The sequence below is a fragment of the Moschus berezovskii genome, chromosome 14, assembly GCF_049115385.1.
Source record: "Moschus berezovskii isolate FMDL1 chromosome 14, NW_MosBer_1.0, whole genome shotgun sequence".
Taxonomy (NCBI): domain Eukaryota; kingdom Metazoa; phylum Chordata; class Mammalia; order Artiodactyla; family Moschidae; genus Moschus; species Moschus berezovskii.
The window spans coordinates 80,161,759-80,180,069 of NC_142473.1; positions in this window are offsets into that span (position 1 = coordinate 80,161,759).

Consider the following 18,311-nt stretch of genomic DNA (forward strand, 5'->3'; position numbering starts at 1 on the left):
CCCAGTCAATCAATGATCTGCTCTCTATAGTTTATGTTTATCTGTTCCAGAATTTCATATAAATGGACTTACATATTACCTGCCATTTTGTGTCTGTCTTCTTGGTAAAATGTTTTTGAGAGTCATCCTTTTGTTGTTGTTGCTTTTTTTTGCTTAAACCAAGCAGCTGTGTCATTTTTAGTAGTACTCTATTGTATGGAAATACCACACTGTACTTATCCATTCATCTCGTGCTGAATGTTTGGATTGTCTCCAGTTTTTTGCTATTATAAATAAGGCTTCTATGAAGACTTTTCACATAGGTCTTCGTCTGAATACAATTTTTCACTTCTTTTGGTAAATACCTAACAATGAGATTTCTGGGTCAAGTGGGATGCGTGTTTTTAACCATTATAAGAAGCTGTCAAACCATTTTCTAAAGTGACTCTGCCATTTTTCTCGCCCTCAGCTTGCCCCATTCTGGCAAGCATTGTGTGGTGTCAGCTTGAATTTTTTGTTTGTTTGTGTAGCAGGTAAGCAGTTGAATCTCATTGTTCAACCAAATTGCTTTTTATCCAACTATCTGCTTGTTTCTTGTCTGCTTTCTAGGTTGTTTCAGATATAGATTTATATATTTATTCAGATGTATATTTGCCTGCCTGCTCACACACACAGCATGTGGACACACACCACTCCTGCCACCTCCTGTGTGGCAGGTGAAGAACGTTCTGGATGAGGAAACGGAGGTGGAGTTTGCACTGACTGACCCTGGGCAGGTCATTTCAAACCTGTTTTTTCAACAATCAAATGTTGACAGAAACCCCTGCTCACCAAAGCGAAAACACCAAAAACACAGTTGATGAAAGAAAAATTGATCATTTGAACTTCGTTGAAATTAAAAACTTCTGTACTGCAATAGAAGTTAAGAGGATGAAAAGATAAACCGCAGACTGTGAAGAAAGCTGATCACCGAAGAATTGATGCTTTTGAACTGTAGTGCTGGAGAAGACTCTTGAGAGTCCCTTGGACTGCAAGGAGATCCATCCAGTCCATCCTAAAGGAGATCAGTCCTGGGTGTTCATTGGAAAGACTGATGCTGAAGCTGAAACTCCAATACTTTGGCCACCTCATGCGAAGAGCTGACTCATTGGAAAAGACTCTGATGCTGGGAAAGATTGAGGGCAGGAAGAGAAGGGGACGACAGAGGATAAGATGGTTGGATGGCATCACCGACTCTATGGACATGGGTTTGGGTGGACTCCGGGAGTTGGTGATGGACAGGGAGGCCTGGCGTGCTGTGGTTTATGGGGTCACAAAGAGTTGGACACGACTGAGCGACTGAACTGAACTGAACTGAACAGACTGGGAAGAAATACTGGCAAAACACAAATCTGATAAATGACTTGTATCCAAAATGTGCAAAGAACTCTTAAAAGTCAACAGCAGGAAAACAATCTAACTTAAAAATGGGCAAAATATCTGAATAAAAACTCCACCAAAGAAGATATACAAATGGCAAATAATCATATGACTTAGCACCATATATCACTGAAGTGAAAGTGTGGGTCGCGCAGTAGTGTCTCACTGTTTGTGACCCCATAGACTGTAGCCCACCAGGCCCCTCTGTCCATGGAGTTCTCCAGACAAGAATACTGGAGTGGGTAATCATTCCTTTCTCCAGGGGATCTTCCCCACCCAGGAATCGAACCCAGATCTTCTGCATTGCAGGTGGATTGTTTACCATCTGAACCGCATCTCATTAGGGAATTGCAAATTAAAATAACAATGAAATATCACAACCACAAGAAGAAGCAACAACAAACTCCAGGGAGAAGGAGAACGTGAGCCCCAGTGATGCCACGTTATACTACGCACAGTGTCCAGTATTCAAACAAAAATATCATGAGACGTGCAAAGAAACCAGAAACTAAGTCTCATTCACTGGAAAATAAGAAAATAATAGAAACTGTTACTAAGAAAATTTACCCATTGGACTTACTAGAAAAAGCCTCTAAATCGATTGTCTTAAACGTGCTCAGACAGATAAAGGTAACCATAGATAAAGAACAAAAAGAAATCAGAATGATGTATCACAAAACAGACAATACCAATAAAAAGACCAAAATTACAAGAAGGAACCAAAAAGAAATTTGGGAGCTGACACGTACAGTAACTGAAGTGAAAAGCTTGCTAGAGAGTTTCAACAGTAAATCTAAGAAGGCAGAAGGAGTGGCCAATGGGCTACATCAGTCAGTTCAGTCGCTCAGTCGTGTCCGACTCTCCGCAACCCCATGAACCGCAGCACACCAGGCCTCCCTGTCCATCACCAGCTCCCGGAGTTCACTCAAACTCACGTCCACAGAGTCAGTGATGCCATCCAGCCGTCCCGTTCTCTGTCGTCCCCTTCTCCTCCCGCCCCCAAATGGGCTACATAGGTAAATATAAAAGCCAGTACTTTCACATACTTCATTTATAGTCTTTCTTTTCCTATGAGATTCGAAAGTCAAACGTATAAAACAATAAGTATAAATCTACCCAGCACTCAATGTATAATGATGTAATTCGTGACAATGACAACATAAAGGGAAGAGGGTGGATCTATAGAAGGGCAGAGTTCTTGTGTATGGTTGAAACTAAACTTGTATTTAGTTTAGGTACTTAGATTTAGTGTAGATTTAATAAGATTTTAACTATAATCCTCAGGGAAAACACCAAGGAAAAAATGAAAATATGACTTTTTTTTTTTTAAAGGAGAGAACCAAAATAAAACAATAGGAAAAAAAAAATCAACTGACCACAAAAGGCAATAAAGGAAAAATTGAGGAATAAAAAAGGTGTATGATGCATAGAAAACAGCAAAAATCTGTTCTTCCAGTAATTACTTTACACGTAAATAGATTCAGGTCTTCAGTTATAAAGCAGAGATTGGAAAACATGGATTAAAAGAAAAAGAATTCACGCACTATATGCTGACTACGAGAGACTCACTTTAGATCTAAAGACACAAGTAGACTGAAAGTAGGAAGATAGGAAAAGATATTCCATACAAATCATAACTAAAATGTAACTGGGGCAGTCACATTAATATCATACAAAAGAAACTTTAAGACAAAAAGTTTCAAGAGATAAGAAAAGGATCTATATTGATAAAAGAGTCAATGCAAATGAAGACGATTATGATGATTACAAGCATATGTGTCTGGTAACAAACCGCAAAATAATGTGACAAAACTAACAACTAAAGGAAGAAGTAGTTGTATTCATCTTCTGCGGCTGCTATTACAAAATACCCCAGCTGGATGGCTTAAACCATAAAAATTCATTTCTCACAGTTCTGGAAGCTGGAAAGTGCAAGATCATGGTGCCAACAAAACAGATTTCATTCCAAGGCCTCTTCTCTCGGCCTTTTGGCAGCTGCCATCTTGACGTGTGTTCACATTACCTTTTCTTTGTGTTCTCAAAAAGAAAAAGAGAGCTCTCTGTTACTTATAAGGATGCTAATCATATCATATTAGACTTATTATCTCATTTAACCTTAATTACTTCCTTAGAGGCACTGTTCCCAAATAGAGCCACACTGGGGGAGTTAGTTTCAAAGTATGAATTTGAGGAAGGGGTGAGCAGAGACACAAACATCAGTCCCTTACATCAGTTCTACAATAATTGTTGGACTTCAACATCCCACTATCAAAAATAAATACAACAATGATGGACAGATGGTTAATAAGGAAATGTAGGGCTTAACACTATATACCAACTGGAGACAACCAACTTCTATAGAATACTCCACTCAACAAGCGTAGAAATCAAAACATATGTCCACACAGAAATTTGAACACCAACGTTCATAGCAGCATTATTTAAAATACCCAAAAAGTGGAAAGAACACAATGTCCATTCGCTGATGAATGGATAAATAAAACAGGGTAGCCAGTCCATTCTAAAGGAGATCAATCCTGTTCATTGGAAGGACTGATGCTAAAGCTGAAGCTCCAATACTTTGGCCACCTCATGGGACGAGTTGACTCACTGGAAAAGACTCTGATGCTGGGAGGGATTGGGGGCGGGAGGAGAAGGGGACGACAGAGAATGAGATGGCTGGATGGCATCACTGACTCGATGGACATGAGTTTGAGTGAACTCCGGGAGTTGGTGATGGACAGGGAAGCCTGGCGTGCTGCGGTTCATGGGGTCGCAGAGAGTCAGACACGACTGAGCGACTGAACTGAACTGAACTGATATTCATACTCTGGAATATTATTTAGCCTGTGATGGTTCATTTTATGTCAACCTGACTGGCCACAGGCACCCACATTAAACACTGTTGTCTGGGAAGGTATCTCCCGATGAGATCATCATTTGAATTGTCAGACTCCGTAAAGTAGATTGCTCTCCCCAGCGCGAGTGAACTGAGAGCCTGAATAGAACAAGCGGTGAAGAAAGAAGGAATATTCTTCCTCCGTTTTACTTTCTGCCTCACTGCTTGAGCTGAGACATCGCATCTTCTCCTGCCCTCGGACTGGGATTTACACCCTCAGCCCCTCTGACAGTCAGGCTTCCCACTGAGACTGAATTACACCACCAGGTTTCCTGGGTCTCCAGCTTGCAGATGTCAAATCACGGGACTTCTCATTCTCCATAATCGCATGAGTTAATTCCTCATAATGAATCTCCTTTTATATATATATTTTTTCTTTTCTCCTATGACTAATACACAGCCATAAAAAGGAATCACATACTGATACATGCTGAAACATGGATGAACTTTGAAAACATTACATTTAGTAAAAGAAGCCAATCACAAAAGACCACATATTGTATGAATTTACTTATATGAAACGTCCGGCAACGACTGAAAAAGAGCGCACGATGTGAGCGTGTGAGTGAAGTTTTATTTGGGGCAAAATGAGGACTGTAGCCAGGAAGGCAGCAACAGACAGTCCTGAGAAACTGCTCCAAAGACGTAGTGGGGGAAGGCCAATATATATGATTTTGGTGCAGGGGGAGTTCAGTGCAATCAAGCACTCATCTTGCAAAAGGTTTTCTGCTAGTCACAAGGAGCTGACGTCATCATGAAGGGATTTAGTGCTTTTCTGGATATGAGGAGATGCAAGGATTGGGATCTTGAAATCAGCTCCTGAAAATATCGAACTATCTAAAGACCTCTTCCACCAGTTTCCCTGGAGCACAGGGTGCCCCATCCTCCTCTCTGAATTCCCTTTCTGGGGTGTTGAAGGTCAGCAGCTGCAGCAGCGCAGGGTTCAGTCTCCACACAGGCAGATGACAGATGCCTTTGGAAAGCGTCCATTTGCAGCTGACAGCAGCATAGGCAGATCTATGCAGGAGACAGAGGGTGGATTCCTATTTGCCCAAGTCCAAGGGGGTTGGGGAAACTAAGAAGGGACTGTTCAGGGTTGTGAAGGTTCTTGCTAGTGTGATGAAAATGTTCTAAAATGACGGTGGTGATGGCTGCACAATTCTGTGAATATATTAAAAGCCATTGAATGGTATACATTAATTGGGTAAATGGTATGATGTGTGATTTATATCTCAATAAAGCTGTTTTTAAAAGCTATTAAAGCTTGTAAGTGAATCAAGCAAGGTTACAGAATACAAGATCAATACACAGAAATCAATTGTATTCTATATAAGAAATAAGTGGAAATTGAGATTTTTTTTAAAAAAGTACCATTTACAGTACCAACAGAAAACATGAAGTAATCAGGAATAAATTTAATGAAAGAGGTGCAAGCTTTGTTTGCTACAAACTACAGAACATTGATGAGACGATGACCCAAATAAACAGATGTGTGATCTTCATGAATCAAAAGATGAAACGTCATTTTTCCCCAAGTTGATCTATATATTGAATACAATCTCAAAAGAGCCTGAGCAGGTTGGTTTTTTTGGTTTGTTTTGTTCTATAGAAATTGGCAAGCCAGTTCTAAAATTTACATGGAAAAGCAAAGAAGGTAGACAAAGGCCGGTCTATAAAGAAGACAAAGCTGGTGGACTCATCGTACTTGAATTCAGAGCTTAATATAAAGCTAAAAAATCAGCTTATATTATTATTTACTATAATTATTTATATGTATGAAGAGAATGGAGATATATATGGGATAGAAGAGAGTTCAAAAATCAGCTCATATTATTATTTACTATAGTTATTTATATGTATGAAGAGAATGGAGACATATATGGGATAGAAGAGAGTTCAAAAATAAGCTCTCTCACATGCCTGTGCATGTCAAGTCACTTCAGTCAGGTCCGATTCTTTGCGACCCTGTGGGTTGTAGCCTGTCAGGTTCCTCTGTCCAGGGGAGTCTCCAGGCAAGAATACTGGAATGGGCTGCCATACCCTTCTCCAAGAGAGCTTTCCAAACCAGGGATCAAACCCACATCTCTTATATCTCTTGCATTGGCAGGCAGGCTCTTTAACACAGTTGATTTTCAACAAAGGTGCTAAGGTAATTCAAAGGAGAAAGAACTATTTCCAGCAAATGATTCTGGCACATTTCAACACACCTATGTAAAAAAAAGAAAAAAAAAAAATCCTGACTCACACACCTCTTGCCACATACAAATTAACTCAAAATGGATCGTAGATTTGAATGGAAATCCCTAAACCATAAAACTCCTAGAAAATATAGGAGAAAATATGTGTATCACTGAGTTAGACAAAGATTTTTAAAATCATATACAAAAGCACAGATCATAAAAGAAAAAAATTAACAAATTGACCTATCAAATTTTAAAACATCTGCGCTTCCACAGATACTGTTAAAAGAATGCAAAGTCAAATCAAAGACTGGGAAAAAATATTTTATGCATATATTTGATAGAGGATTTTATCTCACAACTCAGTAATGAAGAGCAAACAAACCAATTCAGAAATGGGCAAAACATGAGAACAGATACTTCACTAAAAAGAAATACGAATAGCACATAGGTACATGAAAAGAAAACATCATTAGCCAGTAGAGGAAAGAAAAACTAAAACCACAATAAGTGATCAGAAGCACAAGTTGGAATCAAGACTGCCGGGAGAAATATCAATAACCTCAGATATGCAGATGACATCACCCTTAGGGCAGAAAGTGAAGAGGAACTCAAAAGCCTCTTGATGAAAGTGAAAGAGGAGAGTGAAAAGGTTGGCTTGAAGCTCAACATTCAGAAAACAAAGATCATGGCATCTGGTCCCATCACTTCATGGGAAATAGATGGAAAAACAGTGGAAACAGTGTCAGACTTTATTTCTTTGGGTTCCAAAATCACTGCGGATGCTGATTGCAGCCATGAAATTAAAAGACGCTTACTCCTTGGAAGGAAAGTTATGACAAACCTAGATAGCATATTAAAAAGCAGAGACATTACTTTGCCAACAAAGGTCCATCTAGTCAAGGCTATGGTTTTTCCCGTGGTCATGTATGGATGTGAGAGTTGGACTGTGAAGAAAGCTGATCGCCGAAGAATTGATGCTTTTGAACTGTGGTGCTGGAGAAGACTCTTGAGAGTCCCTTGGACTGCAAGGAGATCCAACCAGTTCATTCTAAAGGAGATCAATCCTGGGTGTTCATTGGAAGGACTGATGCTAAAGCTGAAACTGCAATACTTTGGCCACCTCATGCGACGAGTTGACTCACTGGAAAAGACTCATATGCTGGGAGGGATTGGGGGTGGGAGGAGACGGGGACGACAGAGAATGAGATGGCTGGATGGTATCACCGACTTGATGGACATGAGTTTGAGTGAACTCCGGGAGTTGGTGATGGACAGGGAGGCCTGGCGTGCTGTGATTCATGGGGTCGCGGAGAGTCGGACACGACTGAGCGACTGAATTGAACTGAACTGAACTGAACACATTTATTAGAAGGGATGGACATTTTTAGCTGACAATACCAAGTACTGGCAAGAATGTAAGACAACTGGAACTCTCGTACATTTCTGATGGGTACAGCCATCCGAGAAAACAAATTGTCAGTCTCTTAAAAAGTTTCTATACTTGCCATAATAACTATGTTACTCCTAGGTTATCTTCCCAAGAGAAGATAAGACCTCCAACGAAGACCTGTACCAAAAAAAAAAAAATGTTTATAGCAGCTTTATTCATAGTGCCCCCATCCCAAAAGTCTTGATTCCAGCTTGTGCTTCATCCAGCCCAGCATTTCACAGGATGTACTCTGCATGTAAGTTCAATAAGCAGGGTGACAATATACAGCCTTGATGTACTTCTTTCCCAATTTGGAACCAGTCCGTTGTTCCATGTCCAGTTCTAACTGTTGCTTCTTGACCTGTACATAAAGAAGGACCATAAAGAAGGCTGAGCACTGAAGAACTGATGCTTTCGAACTGTGGTGCTGGAGAAGACTCTTGAGAGTCCCTTGGACAGCAAGGAGATCAAACCAGTCAATCCTAAAGGAAATCAACCCTGAATATTCATTGGAAGGACTGATGATGAAACTGAAGCTCCAACACCTTGGCCACTTGATGCGAAGAGACGACTCACTGGAAAAGACCCTGATGTTGGGAAAGATTGAAGGAGGAGGAGAAGGGAGTGACAGAGGAGGAGATGGTTGGGTGTCATCATTGACTCGATGGACATGAGTTTAGCAGACTCTGGGAAATAGTGAAGGACAGGGGAGCCTGGCGTGCTGCAGTCCACGGGGTCACAAAGAATTGGACACAACTGAGCGACTGAACGACAACAATCAACTGGTGACTATATAAACAAATTAAGGTACAAGCAACACGAATGAATTTGAAAAGCATGTGCTAAGTGACAGATGTCAGACACAAAGGCTACATACTGTCTGATTCCACTCACACGACATTCTGGAAAAACGAAAGCTATAGGAACAGAGGTCAGCTCACTCACGACCAGAAGGAGCTTTCGGGGCTGATAGGACCTTTCTTTATCCTGATTATCGTGGTGGTTACCCAAGTGTACATATTTGCCAAAAGTCACAGAACTGTACACTTAAATATAAAATTTTTTGTACATAATGTATATATGAATAAACCTAACAAAAACAGAAATCTAAACATTATGTGCAGGAATCCTACTCTCTTTCTAATCAGCTTTTCCAATTACATGCACATATTTGCCACACTAAGTATCCTCTTATCTTCAAATGAGGCTGGTGGAAGAATAAGATACTTGCATTTATAAAAGTGCAAGATCCCTCTTTACTTTTCTCTTTTCCTTCGCACTTTTCATATTCTTCATCATGTCTGAGTAGAAGTTAATTTATCATGGATTTTGCTGTCCTTATATCAGAATTGTTCTTCCTTGTAAAATTTTGAGGTGGCAAAACAGACATTTTGCTTTTAATTGATCCCACAAGACAAGAATAATTCTCAAATAGACGTCTTGTTCAAAGATCAATAGTCTAAATGGAATTAAATAACTACAAATTAAATACAGTTCTTAAAAGTAATTTTGTTTAATGGTAAAAATGCTATTCTGCCAAACATTTCTATAAAGATTGGAATTACAAAAGATAATTGAATATCTATTATTCTTCTTGGTACTCTTATTTAAATTTGTATAAACATTTATTGGTTCCAAAAGAATAAAATATTCTTCCTAAAGTTATCCAGCTAATTCCCTTTCTCTTAATATTCATATGAACCATCAGTCTATTTTCCTATTTATTTAAATTTTCGAAACTTATTATTTCAAACAATTATTTTCACATAAAAGTAACAGTTTTTAATTATCATTGCTTATTGTACCATTTTACCCTGCAAAAATAAATACATGTGTATTCAGCAACTGATTGAAATAATCTCAATACATAAAGCACAAAAGAATTTTCATCTTGGATTACTTCTAAAATGCTTACTTATTCTTGAAAATGTTCAAATGTTAATAATAATCCAAATAACCTGCTTTCTTTGCATTCCTGATGTAGTTACATTGGTTAAATATGATGTCCCTCTCCTGATCACAAGATCATCAATCTTGTACAATTTCAGGGATGTCAAGAATGACACAAAAATAGACATTTCACTATTTGACCTTTCAAGGGCTGAAGCCCAGATTAAATAGGGTTTGGAAGACTGAAACCAAACTGCAGTGCATAACAATGGTTCTCAACTACATGTTCAGTTCAGTTCAGGCGCTTAGTCGTGTCCAACTCTTTATGACCCCATGGACAGCAGCAGGCCAGGCCTCCCTGTCCATCACCAACTCCCAGAGTTTACTCAAACTCATGTCCGTCAAGTCAGTGATGCCATCCAACCATCTCATCCTCTGTTGTCCCCTTCTCCACCTGCCTTCAGTCTTTCCCAGCATGAAAGTGTCTCTTATAGAAACTCAGCAGGGCAACTGGCTCCATGCGAGAAATCCTGGAGTGGGTAGCATGCCCTTCTCCAGGGGATTTTCCTGACCCAAGGATCAAGCATACTTAAGTCTCCTGTATTGGCAGGTGGGATCTTTACCACTAGCACCACCTGGGAAGTCCAGGGTGTTTCATAAATTATATGAATTTGAACCGTGAACCCAACAGAGAGGAGAGGGCCAGGGGTAGGGGTGTCAAGCAGAAAGATCAATCGGAAGATATTTGTTAAACCAATTTTAAATTCCCAGGTATCCACACCAGCCCACCTCACCATCACTACATGCCACCTGCCAGTTTTACAGCCAAGAACCAAAGAAAGAAGCCAATCTTGACCTTTATCTGCCTGCTGGCAGCCACTCTGCAAATAAATCATTATGAACACATCCTGGTCTACACTTCCTGCTGCCCTTCCCTTTCTCTTCTCCCACCCTGTTCTTGGAACCACAGCACTTGGGGGAAGTGGGGCTATGATAGCTAGATTCAGAGAAGGAATAAATCATCAGTGGGCTCATTGGTATGACCGGGGTCATACTCACCCCTTTTAAAACTCAGCAGGACCCAATGGTTTTTGCCTCAACCCCACCCCCATGTCCTTAGTCTGTCTTTTGTCTGTGGAAAACATTAAAACAAGACCAAATAATAGTAGTTTAATCATTAAGCAGAGTCAAGGACCTTAATTTCTCTTCAAGAGCTATAGACAATATTTTGAGCCCTGTCCTTTGAGCTCTCTTATAGGGCTTCCCCAGTGGCTCAGCAGTAAAGAAACTGCCTGCAATGCAGGAGACACAGGTTCGATTCCTGAGTCGGGAAGATCCCCTGGAGGAGGGCATGGCAAGCGACTCAAGTATCCTTGCCTAGGAAATCCCACTGACAGAGGAGCCTGGCTGCCTGCTGTCTGTGCAAAAAAGACATGACTGAAGCGACAAAGCACTCACAAGCACAGGGAGACTGAAATCCCCACCAGGTGGAGTAAATTAACTATTAATACACGATGACCTAACCATAGCCATGACATAAGCTGCCACAGTTCCGAGAACCCACCTTAAAGGAACAAATTAACGCTGGAACTACAGACTAACTGTATTTAAAACAATCAAGATGACACTGATCAGACCACTCCATGGCCGGTTTCAAGATGGCACTCAGAGCTGACTGTGCTGTTTCTGAATGTAGCCCCCTCCCTCTGCCTATAACCCACTGATGGTTAGTGGTAGGCAGGCAGGCAGGCAGGGAGTCCGCTCTCCCCTCCAGGTTGCTGGCCTCAGAAATAAAGCACACTTCTTATTCCACCAACCTAGTCTCTTTATTGGCTTTAGAGCGATAGGCAGCCAGACCCCTTCTTTCACTTAACACTTTGGCTGGAAGAAAGCAAGCAGTGGATTGATGGCACCAATGACAGCAAGAGCCAAGGAGGGCGCTGTCCCAAAAGGAGATCAAGACTTTCTTGCCCAAAAAAGGAATATTAATAGATGCCTCCTGTGTGTACTTTCTTCATAACTCATTGACGAAGGGAAGCTGCAGGAGTGCACATCGCGGGAGACCTTGTCTAATTGGAGAGTTTCCCTAGGGAAGTGATGTCTGCACTGAGTCCTGAGACAAGAATCTAGACAGATTTAGGGGCCACTGTGGGAGGACACTGAACAAGGTGTAACCACAGGAGCAAAGGAAGAGGGACGCGGTCCTTGCCACCCTCCAGATACCCTCTCCTTCATCCAGCACAGGCCTTCACCGCACACACGGGTAGCTTGCCAGTTCAGCGTCACCCCCGTTTCTTCTTCCCCCTCCTAAATTTTATTTCTGGAGCCAAAGCTTCCCCACTCTCATCTGGGTCCAATGGTGGAGCTTGCTGTGCAGGGCTTAAGCCAGAGGCTTTATTTATCTACCTGGCCACAGTGATTGATCGAGGGTAGTCATGTGACCAGAGCTGGGCCAATCAGAGCAAACCTCAAGGCTTTTGAGAACCTGAATTTTTTCCCCCCACCAGACTTGAGTGATACTTTTTAGGGCAGAGACATGGTTGTATATGATACTATAATGGCAGGTATGTCTTTATACATATATATATATATATGTCAAAACCCATAAAATATAAAGCATCGAGAATGAACCCTAATGTAAACTTCAGACTCTGAGTGATAATGATGTATCAATGTAGATTCATGGATTCTAACAAAGGTATCACTCTGTACGGGGTATTGATAATGGGGAGCTGTACATGTGGAGGAGAGGGAAGTTATGAAAAATCTCTGTTCAGTTCAGTTCAGTCGCTCAGTCGTGTCCGACTCTCCGCGACCCCATGAATCACAGCACGCCAGGCCTCCCTGTCCATCACCAACTCCCGGAGTTCACTCAAACTCATGTCCACAGAGTCGGTGATGCCATCCAGCCATCTCATTCTCGGTCGTCCCCTTCTCCTCCCGCCCCCAACCTTTCCCAGCATCAGAGTCTTTTCCAGTGAGTCAACTCGTCGCATGAGGTGGCCAAAGTATTGCAGTTTCAGCTTTAGCATCAGTCCCTCCAATGAACATCCAGGATTGATCTCCTTTAGAATGGACTGGTTGGATCTCCTTGCAGTCCAAGGGACTCTCAAGAGTCTTCTCCAGCACCACAGTTCAAAAGCATCAATTCTTCGGCAATCAGCTTTCTTCACAGTCCAACTCTCACATCCATACATGACCACGGGGAAAAACCATAGCCTTGACTAGATGGACCTTTGTTGGCAAAGTAATGTCTCTGCTTTTTAATATACTCTCAAGGTTGGTCATAACTTTCCTTCCAAGGAGTAAGCGTCTTTTAAAAATCTCTGTACCTTTGCTCAAATTTGGTGGGAACCTAAAACTGTTCTGAAAAATAAAGTCTATTTTTTAAAAAAACCTGAATGGTGTGAGGTCTGGAATGCTTAAAGCCATCTGCCATCATATGGAGTCTGAGAACAAAGCCAACACTTGGAGAAGAGCCCAGATCAGGATGTTTGATGACATGGTTTGGGCTGCTGGGGGGCTTCCCAGGTGGCACCAGTAGTAAAGAACCTGCCTGCTAATGCAGGAGACACAGGAGATATGGATTCGATCCCTGGATCAGGAAGATCCCCTGGAGAAGGGAATGCAACCCACTTCAGTATTCTTGCCTGGAGAATCCCATGGACAGAGAAACCTGGTGGGTTACAGTTTACTGGGGGGCAAAGAGTCGTACATGACTGAAGCAACTCAGCACAGCACGCACAAGCTTCTGGGTCAAGCTCACCTAAAGCCAGCCACTCCCCCTGGACTTTTCAGTAACATCAACCAATATATTCCATTTTGCTTCAACAAGTTCTTCCCCGTCCCTCCACATACCATCTGGGACAAGGGTCAGAGTTTCTTCTTTTAGAGACCAGCAAGCCTGGCTCCTTTTCCATTTTACTGATAGGAAAACAAAGGTCCAGAGAGATAGAGAGAATTATCCAAAGTCAAAAGATTGTAGATACCAGGCCCAAAACTAGAAGTCTAAGATTTCTGCTTTGCCTTGAGGTCTGCTGGGGGCGGGTAAGCATTCAATTAGCAGCTGGTATCGTTTCTCCTGTCATCCCCAGCCAAGACTGAGAAAAGACTTGACAGTTGTTGCTATCAAGACATTTATCAGTCAGGCAAGAGTTTTTAATTTTGTTTTTTACAAACCTACAGAAAGTGAAGAGGAACTCAAAAGCCTCTTGATGAAAGTGAAAGAGGAGTGAAAAGTTTGGCTTGAAGCTCAACATTCAGAAAACAAAGATCATGGCATCTGGTCCCATCACTTCATGGGAAATAGATGGAAAAACAGTGTCAGATTTTATTTCTTTGGGCTCCAAAATCACTGCAGATGCTGATTGCAGCCATGAAATTAAAAGACGCTTACTCCTTGGAAGGAAAGTTATGACCAACCTTGATAGTATATTAAAAAGCAGAGACATTACTTTGCCAACAAAGGTCCGTCTAGTCAAGGCTATGGTTTTTCCCGTGGTCATGTATGGATGTGAGAGTTGGACTGTGAAGAAAGCTGATTGCCGAAGAATTGATGCTTTTGAACTGTGGTGCTGGAGAAGACTCTTGAGAGTCCCTTGGACTGCAAGGAGATCCAACCAGTCCATTCTAAAGGAGATCAATCCTGGGTGTTCATTGGAAGGACTGATGCTAAAGCTGAAACTGCAATACTTTGGCCACCTCATGCGATGAGTTGACTCACTGGAAAAGACTCTGCTGCTGGGAAAGGTTGGGGGCGGCAGGAGAAGGGGACGACCGAGAATGAGATGGCTGGATGGCATCACCGACTCTGTGGACATGAGTTTGAGTGAACTCCGGGAGTTGGTGATGGACAGGGAGGCCTGGCGTGCTGTGATTCTCATGGGGTCGCGGAGAGTCGGACACGACTGAGCGACTGAACTGAACTGAACTGTATTAATTTCCTCCCTGGTGGTACTAGCGGTAAAGAACCTGCCTGCCAATGCAAGAGATGTTAAGAGATGCAGTTTCAATCCCTGGGTTAGGAAGATCCCCTGGAGGAGGGCAAGGCAACCCACTCCCATATTCTTGCCTGGAGAATCCCATGGACAGAGGAGCCCAGCAGGCTACAGTCCATAGGGTCACAGAGAGTAGGACACCATTGAGGCAACTTAACACTCACACAGGTACTATATTAATATCCGAGTCTCAGTCTCCTCTTCCGTAAAATAGGATAATGTGGCATCTCAAGAAGTTATCATGAGGCTAGAGGAATTAGTCCGTGCAGTATTGAGGCCAGGGCATGGCACAGAGCAGGGCCTGATAACGATAGACAACTATTAGCTACATGCTTTCTGCCACTGGGACTTTACACTTCATGTGGGAGATGAAACTAATAGGTGAAAAAGTTAGAGAAAAAGATCCAACAGTGGATCAACCGGAGGGCTCTCGGGTGACAGCATGGCAAGTTCCCTGAGGGCTGGGGCAGTGTGGCCTGAGGCACATATCTGCCCTTCAACAAACCGCAGGACAGAGGGCAGTAATGCCAGAGTCACCCCATAGGACCAGTGACCCAGGAGACCAACCGGGAAGCTGGGCTCCGGGAGCTGAGCTCATGCAATATAATAAACTTCAGCTCAGCGATCAGACTAGTCTGGGTTTAAATCTGACTCTTCCCTCCTCACTGGGTGGCCTTGGGTTCATGACACCTCATGTCTGGGATCACAGTTTCCTCATCTGTAAAACAGAGATTGAAACAAGGGAGTGTCCCTCGAAGCCTTGTTGCAAGGACTGCCATGTTGCACATGGAAAATCCCGGCATGGAGTCACCTCCAATAAGGATTAAATGTTAGTAAAACACCCTGGTGGCTCAGAGGTTAATGCGTCTGCCTCCAATGTGGGAGACCCAGGTTCGATCCCTGGGTCAGGAAGATCCCCTGGAGAAGGAAATGGTAACCCACTCCAGTATTCTTGCCTGGAGAATCCCATGGATGGAGAAGCCTGGTAGGCTACAGTCCATGGGGTCGCAAAGAGTCGGACACGACTGAGCGACTGAACAGAACAGAACAGAACAGAACACCCTCCACCGGGCAGGACTGGTTCTGTCACTCACTCCCCACAGGTCCACACCTAACCTGGGGAAACATCACTCTGGCTTGGAGATTACTCAGGTGTATGTTACAGGAGCTTTGGGAAGTAATGCTTTTGGCTATCCTAGATCTCAAAAAAAAAAAAGCCTGCACGATCTCAAGCTAGGTACTTCCCAGAAGCCAGACTCTAGCATAAAGGTGCCATCTCTAGTAGATGTCATTGTTACAAAGAACCAGCTCTTGCTAATTCTCAACTCTCCTACTCCCGTCTACAGAATGCCCTCTCCCACACTGGAATTTCTTTGCTAACAGTCCTTCGTTCCTGGCCATGCATCTCACGCTTTGGGATTTGCCTGGCTCTGCCACTCCTAATCCCTCTCTAGCAAACAAGCCCCGCCTTTGGAATTCTCCAGCCAGCCTCCAGCTCTGATCCAAGCCTATGCCCCACCAGTAATGTTAAAGAAGCTAAAGTTGAACGGATCTATGAAGACCTACAAGACTTTGTAGAACTAACAACCAAAAAAGATGTCCTTTTCATTATAGGGGACTGGAATGCAAAAGTAGGAAGTCATGAAACACCTGGAGTAACAGGCAAATTTGGCCTTGGAGCACAGAATGAAGCAGGGCAAAGGCTAACAGAGTTTTGCCTAGAGAACACACTGGTCATAGCAAACACCCTCTTCCAACAACACAAGAGAAGACTCTACACATGGACAGCACCAGATGGTCAACACCGAAATCAGATTGATTATATTCTTTGCAGCCAAAGATAGAGAAGCTCTATACAGTCAGCAAAAACAAGACCGGGAGCTGACTGTGGCTCAGATCATGAACTCCTTATTGCCAAATTCAGACTTAAATTGAAGAAAGTAGGGAAAACCACTAGACCATTCAGGTATGACCTAAATCAAATCCCTTATGACTATACAGTGGAAGTGAGAAATAGATTTAAGGGACTAGATCTGATAGACAGAGTGCCTGATGAACTATGGACGGAGGTTCATGACATCGTACAGGAGACAGGGACCAAGACCATCCCCATGGAAAAGAAATGCAAAAAAGCAAAATGGCTGTCTGAGGAGGCCTTACAAATAGCTGTGAAAAGAACCGAAGTGAAAAACAAAGGAGAAAAGGAAAGATATTCCCATTTGAATGTAAAGTTCCAAAGAATAGCAAGGAGAGATAAGAAAGCCTTCCTCAGTGATCAATGCAAATAAATAGAGGAAAACAACAGAATGGGAAAGACTAGAGATCACTTCAAGAAAATTAGAGATACCAAGGGAGAATTTCATGGAAAGATGGGCTCAATAAAGGACAGAAATGGTAGGGACCTAACTGAAGCAGAAGATATTAAGAGGTGGCAAGAATACACAGAGGAACTGTACAAAAAAGATCTTCAGGACCAAGAAAATCACGATAACATGATCACTGACCTAGAGCCAGACATCTTGGAATGTGAAGTCAAGTGGGCCTTAGAAAGCATCACTATGAACGAAGCTAGTGGATTTGATAGAATTCCAGTTGAGCTATTTCAAATCTTGAAAGATGATGCTGTGAACTTGCTGTACTCAATATGTCAGCAAATTTGGAAAACTCAGCAGTGGCCACAGGACTGAAAAAGGTCAGTCTTCATTCCAATCCCAAAGAAAGGCAATGCCAAAGAATGCTCAAACTACCGCACAACTGCACTCATCTCACATGCTAGTAAAGTCATGCTCAAAATTCTCCAAGCCAGGCTTCAGCAATACGTGAACTGTGAACTCCCAGATGTTCAAGCTGGTTTTAGAAAAGGCAGAGGCACCAGAGATCAAATTGCCAACATCCACTGGATCATGGAGAAAGCAAGAGAGTTCCAGAAGAGCATCTATTTCTGCTTCATTGACTATGCCAAAGCCTTTGACTGTGTGGATCACAATAAACTGTGGAACATTCTGAAAGAGATGGGAATACCAGACCACCTGACCTGCCTCTTGAGAAACCTGTATGCAGGTCAGGAAGCAACAGTCAGAACTGTACATGGAACAACAGACTGGTTCCAAATAGGAAAAGGAGTACGTCAAGGCTATATATTGTCACCCTGCTTATTTAACTTATATGCAGAGTACATCATGAGGAACTCTGGGCTGGAAGAAGCACAAGCTGGAATCAAGATTGCTGGGAGAAATATCAATAACCTCAGATATGCAGATGACACCACCCTTATGGCAGAAAGTGAAGAGGAACTCAAAGGCCTCTTGATGAAAGTGAAAGAGGAGAGTGAAAAGGTTGGCTTGAAGCTCAACATTCAGAAAACAAAGATCATGGCATCTGGTCCCATCACTTCATGGGAAATAGACAGGGTAACAGTGGAAACAGTGTCAGACTTTATTTTTTTGGGCTCCAAAATCACTGCACATGATGATTGCAGCCATGAAATTAAAAGACGCTTACTCCTTGGAAGGAAA